The 12,072-nt window shown below is 42.1% G+C and overlaps 1 protein-coding gene across 3 annotated transcripts in view; it reads left to right on the forward strand.

The window, feature by feature from the left end:
* nol4lb (nucleolar protein 4-like b) overlaps nt 1-12,072 on the forward strand; it is an 86,531-nt gene that overhangs the window by 27,235 nt on the left and 47,224 nt on the right. Inside the window, exon 1 of one of the 3 annotated variants that reach the window (XM_076275793.1) lies at nt 2,200-2,277. The exons of the other annotated variants lie outside the window; for them this stretch is intronic. The gene's annotated coding sequence lies outside the window, so the exon portion shown is untranslated. Of the gene's footprint in view, nt 1-2,199; nt 2,278-12,072 lie in introns of those variants that run through there. 3 annotated transcript variants of the gene reach the window in all.

Below are 12,072 nucleotides of genomic sequence, written 5' to 3' on the forward strand. Positions count from 1 at the left end.
AAAAAGTTCCAATCCTACAGCACTTTCAGTTTGTTTCCTAATTAAAAATAAATAAATAAATAAATAAAACGCTAATAAAAATGTGTGCCTTTAAAAATGTGATGCTTAAATAAATTAATAAATGCATGTATTATTAATTTAATTAGTGTGACAAGACAACAAACAATAACCACACACACACACACACACACACACACACATATATATATATATACCTCTTACTCATCACCCTTGAAAATGAAAGCAGGTGACTGTTTGGTTTCTAGTGTTTGGTTTCCTAGGGTTTCCAAGGCTGGTTGGGGCTTTGCTAGGAGTGACCAGACAGGAAGCGAGAAACAATGACCCACATACAAACAGGGGGCTGAGCGCAGGGTTCAGTGGGTTTAGGGTGGGTGATGGAGGGCATGTCAAAAGGATGCCTGTTCCATGCTTGAAGTCATGAGTTCTAACGTTTTTATGTTTTTTTTTCATGCCTGTGATCTAGAGAGAGAGAGAGAGAGAGAGAGAGAAAGAAAGAGAAGGGGGGAGAAGGATATGGTGGAGTGGCCGGACAACCCTGCAGGACGTGTGTGTCCAGAACAATTCAATAATGGAGGAAATTAGCAAGCATCCTTCCTGCTGGCTGGAGAGGAGGGGCGGAGGCTCCTCTCACTGTGTGGGTGCACACAGAGTGTGTGGAGAGGAGGAGTAAGAGAGAGTGGAGAATGGAAAGAATTAAAGGTGGAGAGAGGGTTCATTATCATTTATGGGTCCGTTTCCCATTTACTCAATTTTCTCGACAGGAGTCATCTAATTTTCTAACCTCATTATTATTTTTTTTTAGTTGAGCTGAATAATTTGAGGTCACATGAGACAAGATAAAATAATGGTTTTAAGTACCATAAGGCATTTGAATGTGATGCATACTGGACTTTTGCAAAAGTCCAGCATACATCACGTTAAGTCAGATCTGCACAGCGCTGCATTAAGTTGAATGAGTCTATACATAATCAGAAAAAGAAAACACATCTGTTAAATAATTAAACAAACTAATAAAACAACAAAATATTTTCACAAACAGTTCCTCAAAATCGACAGGAATTGACTGCCATCATGACACATAGCTAATACAGTTATTGATATTGTGTAGCCCTCTCCCAATGTATCCAATCACCCCATGTTAAGGGGAAGGCTGCCATACATGCTATAACCTCTAGATGGCAGTTTTCCCATACTGTTACTGACTGGCCATTTGACAAAGCATCTGTTGACTGTATTTTTAAGACAAACAATGTTAACACTGGTTTGCATTAATTTAGTTGTTAGTGTGCCCCTAAGGTCTATGGGTAAATATCATATGTTCTTCTATTTCCACTTGTGACAATTCATGTTGTTGTCTAAGCAGAAATTTCTGTCACATCTGGGAAACAGTTACAGTAGACTATCTCAGCAAGTGGTGCTTGCTGCAGAGCCACCTAGGTCCAGCGAGGAGGAGCCGCTAGGTCAAGGTCTACCTCTCCAGACCTCGACTGGTGACTATCTCAGAGGCAATATTGAGTAGTTCATCTTACAGTTCCTGACAGATATGAAGATGTTAAAAACTGTGTTCTTATTGACAGTAATTGATGATTTTATGAAGGTGTGATTTATCAAGATCGATTCTGTGGGTATCATGTGTGTTGCCTCAGGGTGTCAACATGTAGGCCTTCAATAGAACTCAGGTGTCAAGATTAAATCCTTAATTTGTGATCTAGACCTGTGTATCTTTTGCATATTACCTGTGTTTTGCCACAGGCCTTAATGCTGAAGATCGTCCATTGACTGATGAGCTGACACAAAAACTGTATTATTTAAAAGGTTCTTCTAAACTCACTCCAGGCCTGACTTGGCACTGCATTAAACATTAGGCACAGGCAGATATCCTAATCAGTTAGCCTAAGCATATGACCACTGGCTGTTTAGGTTCTTTGAGCTGAGAAATAGTTTTACAATTTCTGAACTCTACAATGGCATTCATTTTTTGCTGTCAGTCATAAAAATGGGCTCTGTTGATTTGTAGGTAGGCTAGGCTACTGTATTGCACTTTACTGTGTTTAGCACGAGGCGTGACGTCAGCCGCCACTGCCCCGCCTCCGTCTTCAGGCTGGTTGCCAGCGCGAGCCACAGCGAGGGTCCTGTCTCTCTCTCCAGTAGCTCGATATTGTTAAAATATTAAATCGCGTGACATAGGGGTAAGCAGAAGAGCTATCGAAGAGGGAGATACCACGCACATTTAAAATATCACGGAAAGAAAATAAGGTAATTCTTTTACCTGCTTTTTTTGCTATTGCTTTTATTTATTTTCTTCCTGATAGACTGGAGATGGATAGGATAACCAATGCGTTTCAGATATTTTCCTCAGTTGTACCGTTAACGTTAGGTCTATTTTAGTGGTAGGCTTATGCCCTTGTCTATACATGTAACACTTTAAATTATATTAAATGAACATTTCTGTAGAATTATTATGTCTTGGTAATATTCCAGGGCATAAAGTATTTCTCACGTAGCCAATTGAAGGACAAATATGATTATTAATGCGGTGGTTTTAGAGTAGCCTACCTTACAGTAGCCTGTCACATCATGACTATTAGTCTTTTAAAGGAAGTGCCTGCCGCAATTCAAATGTTAGTAGCATAAGCTATGCGGGACACAGGTTAACGACAAGCGTTTTCCAGGAATATTTATTCTAAGCAGATAGTCATACTGCCATCGTTAATGCATGACAATACTTCGGCTACAGTAAAACACGCTATCCGGCCGGCAATGTTTTGCTGTCTGCACGCCTTTCACCCAAAGTCTTAAAATTATTTGAGCATAAACGGTCAGGTCAGAACGTTTCCTCAAATTCGTAACAGTCCTACCGACACATGTGATTGCATATTAAGTGCTGTTTAATATGCGTTTCGGTGGCACTGTCCATTTTGAATGAACACTTTTTTTTACCATTTAATCTGGTAATGTTGATTGGCAATCGTAATTTCTTCTTTGGCGTGAGATCTAAATTCGACCATTATTATGTTTAACACTTTAATGTTTTTTATGTGATCTCTGTGAGTTATTTCACACCCTAACAGCGCGAGCACACTAGTCGGTTTTCGAATAATGCCATTGCGAATTATGCCCACGTTCTCAGTAGGCCTAAGCAGTGGGGACGCCAATTAGATGAGGAGCAACCTGCTTTACAGAAGTTGTCAAAATTTAAGTGATGGAAATGATTGTTACACAGTCATGACATACCTACTTGTGTGTGTGTGTGTGTGTGTCTTTGTGTGAGTTTGAGGCTTCCTCATCACCAAAAGACTATGGTAAATGTCTGACACCTTTTTGTCAGCCATCATATGATAGCCTAACAGTTACACTGTTGCTAAGGCTAATATAAACAAATAGATATAGTAACTTTACTTAAAAAAAAATAGAAATAGTAACTTTACTCAAAATCAATCACAGCCCAAAACCTACTGTAGCTGGTCTGCCATAAACTAGCCTAAGTGTAATGACTGGGGCAGTGGCTAATGTGGTCTGCACTCTAGCTAGGCTACTGTAGACCACTGCAAGCTCAGAAAAGACTAATGTGCAGGGGGGGCATTTTAATGCATAGGAAACCCATAAATAACCAGACATTTATTTTTCAAAAATAATTGTTTTCAAAAATAATTGTTTTCAAAAATAATTTTTAGTGTTGACACAGAAGCAAGATTGTGTTGCCTTTAACTACCAAGATTTAGTTCAGTCTGTTTGTCTATTAAGCGTTAGACCAGTATATCTAATCCATTTCGTCTACATGCCCTATACCTTAGTCTATAGACTTGCCTCTTTTGGAGTGAGAATTTTGTTGTTAGTGTATGGCAATACCCCACCCCCTGTTATTATTACCCCGACACACACACACACACACACACACACACACACACACACAATCATGAGCAAACTTATCCTAAGAAGCCATACAGACCCTCATGTAATTCACATCAACCAGCACCGCCAGGGCTATACCTTGGCTTCTGCCAGCAATCGGTTTTGAAAGAGCGTCACTCTTCTGTCATGTTGGAAGTGGGCTGAGGTAATTGCAGCTGACATTTCAGAAAGGACGTAGTGGGAGCAGAGAGGACTGTTGGCACATGAAGGGTTAATAGCTTTAAAACAGTCTTTATTATCAGCTGCCTTCTGCCACAGCCTCACACGAATAAAGCCCTCCTAAAAAAATCACTTTTCCTGACCCCTGTGATTCACTCCGCCAGTTGGAGGGAGGCAGTCCGAGCAGTAATCCCTTCCTTGAGCTGAGCTGTGTGGTAGTGAGGATCTCCCTCTTCGGTGCCGTCCCCTCTCTCGCCCTGTCTCTGCCTCACCCCATTCCCTCTCCCTCTCTGCCCTTTGCCTTGGCCCTCCACAATGTGTTTGTCAATCTATCACACTCCACTTTGCTCAAGTGGAGATACACCTGATCCTTCCCTTAATTTCATTTAGAGCCATTGCACATATATACAGATCACATGGTGAGCAGAACCTCGTTGTTTGGAAACTGTCCAGCCAAGAATTTGTAATTCACAGAACGAGTGAGGTGAAACATTCTGCTTTCAGGGATCTGATGACAAAAAGAAAACTAAAACAACTAATAAGCCTGAAAAATAATAGACCTAATCATAATGAAATTATCATTATCAAAGTCATTTTTATTGTATTTGGTAACTAATTATTAGTGGTGACTTCTTTTTTCTGAAATTAAATTATAATGGCTGACCTTGTTTAAAAGTACCTTAGGCTTTTCTTTTTAATGGACAGGGAAAAGAAAAGCACTCTAGTTAAAAACTACTTTGTCAAATGGCAGTAAATTACTAGAATGTGAGGGAGCAGAAATTTATTTTACATTTTTACTCCTCTGCTCCATAAAGGACCGTGACTCTAGAATGATGTAGTATTCAGTGACCAGAATTGTGTTTAACATTAGCCTACTTTAGAATATGTTAATATGGCCTTTAAGTCACTGTTTAGGTAATTATTTTTCATTTATCATACTTGCTTATTTTTTCTAGTTAACCATGTTTATTGTATGTTTTTTCTTGTTAATTGTTTCTTGTTTTTGGTAAACAATTTGCCAGGACAAAATATCAGTTCCTTAAACATTACAATAAAATGTATAGCTAAGGGCATTCCATTTAAAATGCCCTTGTTGTTGCCTACTCATTACATCATTAGATGATAGGAGACTTTTTTCCCTTGAACATCTCTAAATTACTCTGATATCTTAATACTAAATGTCTGCTGTAATGTCGACCTCTCTTCGTAATGGCCATTTGTAGAAAACAAATTGAACAGTAATTGCTGTATCAGCATGTCTGCAGTCAGATAATAATGGGAACTTTTTGGTGTTTGGTTATAAAGCAAAGTTTTGTCTGCTCATGCTTTTTGTAGGGCTCATCTAAAATGTTCCTGATGTGTTTGTTCGTGTTAATGGCTTCCGCACAACAATAACATGGGTGAACAGCTAGTTTAATGCTGTGATCCAGTTGTCCATTTAAAAGTGGTAAGTTGTCTGAAAAAAAACAGAAGTTACGCAAAATTACGCAACGACATGCCCATTTCAAGTTGTCTGACGAGAGGCGATCTCGTACAAACCAGAGGACCCCCAAGTTCGGTGTAGAATTCTTACGACTTGAAAACAAAGATGGCTGCGCCCTGTGTTTGTAGTAGCTGTGCTATTTTACTCTTCTTTCTACTGCTTAGCAAATGTGAATGTCCATTTCAATAACTCATACACATGCCAATGCGTCAAAGGTATGTGTTATGTTGTCTTGTTGTTTGTGGAATATCATGGAATGTGTTGTTTATCTGTTGGTGTTGGTAAAAGTGGCTAGTAATGTTGCTGTGTTGCTAAAAGCAAACACTGGACAACGGTACGTTACTCGAGGTGCTCTCTGACTCATGTTGTGATGAATGTAAATGCAAACTGGAACGCTTCTTACGAGGAAGTGACGTAATTTCAAGTTACGGGTTGTCACAATGGACATCGGGATCAACCCGTAAGTAGTGACCTTGAACTTGTTGAGTTCAGTTTGATGGATTTAGTCACAAGTTGGTCTCCAGCATGTGACAACAGGAGAGGAGAACCACTGGGTGGTGCGTCCGTGACTTGACGTTGTGTAGCGGTGTGTCCCCACTGTGTAATTTCCTGGCTCTTCATGGCTTGTTTCCTCTCAGCCAGAGTGAGGCAGACCATGCAGAGAATGAGTGGAGCTTTGGGGGTAAGGTATGAGCTACACCAGGCGCGTAACTGAAGTGTTCCGTTCGCGACGCGTAAAATCCATTTTAGATGAATGGTCTATTTTTTTCGAACGTACGCACCACTGTCACGTCTGGTGTAGCTACTTCCATTGATTACAATGGAAGCTAATTGTTGCAGCAGACGCAACGCTGACTGAACGCTTCAGTTACGCGCCTGGTGTAGCTCAGCCCTAACGGGTGTGGGGGCTCGGGGACTCTCTCGCTGCCACTGCGCAACCCCCCTCCCCCACCTTTACTCATAACCCCTGGGTCCCTGCTGGTGATGCCTATGTGGGGAGGTGTTTGCTGTGTGTAAGGCTCAGCCACTGGAACGGCTCCTTCGCAGAGAGGTGCTTAGCGGTATTCCTCCTAGCCAGTAGCGTTCCTGAGGCCGTTTTAAGCTGAGGAGTGCAGCTTAAGCAGCCTAAGCAGTTTTGGTATACTGCTGCAGATCAACGTCACGACCCACAATGATACATCCTGACCCTGTATTTGTCAGATCAGTTCCAGAAGAGAAGAGGGTTAATCGGTGCTTTTGAGATAGATTTGTGGCTGACTGGATTAAAGTGGAATGGGTGTGTAGGACTATGTGGTAATCTGGGTTGTAGATGGTGGTCGTGATCAGATAAGGCCTTGGAGGACTATTCCCCTCTCAAAATGAGAAATGGCTCGTTGACTGTTGCTTGGTTCACAACAAATTGTATGAGAAATACTATGAAAAGTAACCCTTTGTGGTAGCATTCCTGTCAGGTGTGCGCTCTTTCATTATGGATCTCGGCTCATTTTCCAGTGTGTCTGTCACCATTGCAGTGGTGAAAGAAGAATTGATCAAAGGTCCTTTGTTGAGTGGGGAAAAACCATGCGTATCCAGCGTAGCAGTTGGGTTGAGTGGGGAGCACAGATGATGGTGGTGGGGGGTTGAGCTGGCAGGAAGTGACAGAGATTGGTTGCAGAGGTCACTAAGAGACACTTCTCCCGGTTCCTATGTTGACCTGAATAAATCCACCTTGTGCCTTGTCACTTTTCTGAGGAAGCGAGCTCAGTGTGTCACAGTGATGGAATTGAAGGCCACAGGGGAACTCTGCATTGAAGCTGGATGGGAGTCACAGCCATTAGTGACCACTATATCTAAACCAACTCGGGAAAAAGTCCAACGAGAGATGCAACATTTTGACTTAAGCCAGTATGGTTAGCCTAGGATGAAACAGCATAGTTGTTCTGTTTTTCTAATCTGTATTTTGACAGTGTGTTGGATTTATGTGACTGACAGAACACACTCCACACACTATATGGAAATGCACTGTTATCCTCTGTAGTTTATTTGATCACATCATGGTTTGGTGACACAGCCTCTCTGCGATTCTGTGTGATTTGCTAACTCTATGGCCATTCCTCACCACGCAAACTTCCGTGGCATATGAGAAAGCATTAAGGTGATCTGTAGACCTGGACGGATTGACACCTTTTTATTTGATTGAGGAAGTCGGGTCAAATAAAGAATTGATTTGTTTCTGGTATCTTGTCAAGGATAGAGCAGCAGTAAGGTGTCTTGGAATTTTGGAATTCTAAACAAGCTTTTGTTGAGGGAGGTGAGTGCAGTCTTTCTCAGACAGACACAGCCCATGTGTCACTCATCCATCCTAAGTAGACTCGAGGTGAGCCATTTCTCAACAGGATGTGGAGGGTTTGCGGCTTACAGATTGTGTGTAAGGTTGCTGCCTGTCATTCGGGTATCTTCCTCATGTTTCTTTTGTATTGACATTTTTTTGCAATTGCACAGTAAAGCTCTGGGGCCGTATTCACAAAGAATTTTAAGGCTAAAAGTAGCTCCTAAGTGGCGAATTTAGGAGCAACTCCTAAAAATAATGGGCGTGTCACTCCTAACTTTAGGACTCCTATTTTTTTTCACAAAGGGCCCTATCATGACATTCTACAGTGCATCGTCACTCGTCAAAAGTCTATTCAAATTTAGTAGGATGTCCAGTTCACATTGGGAGGGGTTTCGTTATCAAACGTGGAGCGCATGGCGCAACAAGGTGTTCCTAGGTTTTTTTAATCAGTCATATGGGTGTGTTTGGGGCGTAACATCATTTTAAACCAATGAGAATGACATTTGTCATTCCCTTTAACGGCGCAACGCGCGATATGTCAAATAAATGCATCTGTTTGGCATTCAACGGCGCATTTGAAGGAGGCTGCTTGCGAGACCGTATGGAATAGTCATTCTTAAACCATGCTTTACTAAAACCTAGCATATCACGCATTTGCACTCGTCTATTATTTGAACTCATTGGCAAAGTGAAACTAACTTCACCAAGGAGTCAGTCAACGACAAGACAGTTATATGCAGTTACTTTCACTATTGACTGACAAAACATAGGCTGGAAAAAGCACTTACCCTAATGTTGCTCAAATGACTGAATAAAACCACATTTATCCTGCAGAGGAGTTGCTTATATCTCGTGACAGTGCGTCTTCAGCTGTGCTCCATACGTGTCTCTCGCCTCTCCCCTAATCACTTTTAACCGTCATTACCAATTTGCAAATGATGGTGAATAACTACTCATCATGAGATGTACAGTATTTAGTAATATCTTTATTCTAATTATGTTTCCCATTGTGTGCTTTGCATGGACGTGCGCTGGTGTGCGTTCATGAATGATAGAAGGATGGTGCGTGCACCTGCCAATATGACTGTTGACATGCGCTCTTAAAATAGCATATGAACAACTTGCCATTGACTTCTGACCAGGTTTAGGTGGTGTATGACAGCGATTTTTAGACAACGCGCCAGGCCCCTCCCTAGGTTGTTAATTGCCACACCCCTGGGCGCAATGCTTAAAAAATAAACGTGCAAAATACCAAATTAAACTTTCCGCGGGTGAAAAGCGAGTTTTACGCCATGCGCTGGAGCCCAAAATACAGCCCTAAAAGTAATTCACGAAGCATTTTAGACCTAAAAGTAGCACCTAAGTCTGGGACAGCTTAAAAGAAGTCGAGAGGACTCCTAACTCACTAAGACCTATTCACAAACAGCTTTTTGTGGTATTTCACGTTGCGATTTTTTGAAATGCGTATGCGGCTACAGGAGCTTCCAATCGTGAGGAAACATGCGCTCGCATTCTCAGACCTGTCACCTGTCACTCATCATCGTAAGGGAGGTGTTTGGAATCATTCCCGCGTTACAATCATCAGCCAATCAATGTGGCCACTTCAGTCAAGCTCGTGCATGAGTAATGACGTCATCATAGCAACGAAGACTCCTAGTTTAGCAGTTGTCATTTTTCCTTACTAAGAGTAGGTCTGAAAGGCTTTGTGAATAACCTTTAAGAGAAAACTCCTAGCTAAAATCTTTTCGTGAGATTTAGGAGTACTCCTAGTGATAAGATAAAAGGCTTTGTGAATACGGCCCCTGAACTGAGCTACTATAGTATTTCGGATATTCCTTTTTTTTAGCAGCAATTGGACTGTGATCTCATTCATTGCATCAAGCCAATTGAAAACCCTCTCTCCTGTCAAACAACAGATAGGTTAGGTATTCAGAAGATGGGAAAAGTAGATCTACAGTATAGGAAAGAAAAAGGCTTTATGCCTTTGCCATTATCAACCCATTATGTCACCTGTATACAAAGAGCTTTTTCTACTTTGCTACCCCGCTCTATATTGTTGACACCCATCATTTATAGCTGCCTTGACATACCTTGGCATCATCCTTACAGGCATTTGAAATGAAACATAATGGACTTTTGCATTCTTCACTAGATATGATGTACATTGTAGGTTTAAATGGTGTACCAGCTAAACCATCAGCCAGACCTTCTTGAAGAGTTTCCTCCATAGGGTCTTCCTGTGTGAATACAAAACTGAACAATATCTTTTCAGGGAGCATGTAGCCTATTTATAAAGAATTTGACCTAGGTGGCATTTAACATTGATGTACAGTATATTGGTGCGTCAAAGCCAAAAGTTTGCCATATCAAGCAAGGCAACTTTCAAAAATGTAACCCTTCACGGTGAAATCTAGAATGTTTTTTTTAGATGGAGGCATTGCAGGATACTAAAAACCTATATTTTTAAATCATAAAAATAGCACATTTTGTGATATCGGCAAATATACTGAATCTTTGCGTTATGAAAGTTTATGCTAGACTCTACTTTAAAATATTTTTTAATACTGCTTATGTTTCAGCTAGCAGAGTTGATGAATCATCAGCAGCTTTCCAAAGGGGCACCATTTGCATCTATTTCCTATCGCCAATTTAATCACGCCCATCGCTTGGGCGTGTCTCGATTCAAGGAGCCGCTGTAGACCCCTCAGAACCAGTGTGATCCAGGCGAATGGAGAGGCAATGAAATGAATGGCTAATCGCAAGCATCCCGCCATTCCACTCTGTCTCCATTTGGCACTGAGCACCGGGTGCCGTATCCATCACTGTAATTAATAGGCTGACGAGCCATGAGATTTATGAACGACTGTGTTCTCACCCCCTCCCCCCACATCCACCCCACCCCCCATCCAGCCCAACTCTTGGTTCCTGTAGCCCCCCCCCCTCCACACACACACACACACATTGTGGAAGTATCTTGGAAGCCAGGTGTTCTCTACTAATAGATTTAGCCGTCGCTGACACACGTAGATGGGGTCTAATTGGGGAGGGCACGAGATCCTACCACCCTTTACATGCCACCAATTTCAAGGGTAGTTGTGGTTGTTGTTGGCTGGAGCACGATGCAGAAACAGGAGAGGCAGCTTGCTCCCAACGCCCCTTTGTCCATTTCCTTTTTTACCTTTTGTTCTTGGGCTGTCAGACAACACTGTATAAGGTAACATGCAGCGGCAGTGTAATTGACTGCAGGGATAGCATTTCAGATGCATTCTCATTCACTCCAGCCCTCCTGTTCCCAACCTCTCGCCCCCTCCACACACACACACACCCTCCCTCAGAGCCCTCCAGAGTTTCTGATCGGATTGGGCTGTGTGATTCTCCCCTCTGTTAGCCATGTGACAGAAACACATCATCTGGATTCCAACAGCCACAGAAATAGCTGCCCGGGCTTGCTGGGCTAATCAATGAAGGTCAGCTGGAATCATTGATTAAAGTCCGTCTTCATGTAATAGAATGCTTTTCTTTTTTTATACAGTGGTGTAGTGTCACCAGCAGGCACTGAAGTTAATTTGCGTGTTCATCCTTCTGGAGGCTCCTTCACCAGCACCCCTGTTTACAAATGATTATTAGCTTTTTCTTTGATGGCATTACTGTGTACGAGTCTGTTAATGCATATGTGCATCTATGTGTGACGTGTGTGTGTGTGTTTGTGTGTGTGTGTGTGTGTGTGTGTGTGTGTGTGTGTGTGTGTGTGTGTTTTATTTCTTGTGTCTGTGTGAGTGTCTGTGTATGTCAGTACCGGTATTTTCCCCTCTTCACGGCTGGTTTTCTGCACGATCAATACTCTGCAGTGGAGGCTCGCAGTCTGCACCATGTTAATCCTTGCAGGGTTGCGTGGTGTGTGGATTCGCATTGCGCCTTGACCAACCAACGGCACTCTTATCAATACCCTCACCTTTGCGACGAAGAATGATACACTCTGCCAGCCGCACTCCCAGTTTGCCATTGATTACCGAGGAGGGAAGAGAGGGAAGCACAACTAACAGGCGCTGGGTGTCTCAGGACTGTGGGAGATAATGAATGATTGGCACTTGTCATTATGCCCCTTTTAATCTCAAGTCCTTTGTGAAGGCTTTAAGGAAAGCTGTACATTGGTACCTGACAAATAAAATATCCTACCCTTCCTGTC

The sequence above is a fragment of the Alosa pseudoharengus genome, unplaced genomic scaffold (genome assembly GCF_046254945.1).
Source record: "Alosa pseudoharengus isolate Yale_2024_CS ecotype anadromous, Long Island Sound unplaced genomic scaffold, YU_APseudo_1.1 YU_APseudo_1.1_scf_9, whole genome shotgun sequence".
Classification (NCBI taxonomy): domain Eukaryota; kingdom Metazoa; phylum Chordata; class Actinopteri; order Clupeiformes; family Clupeidae; genus Alosa; species Alosa pseudoharengus.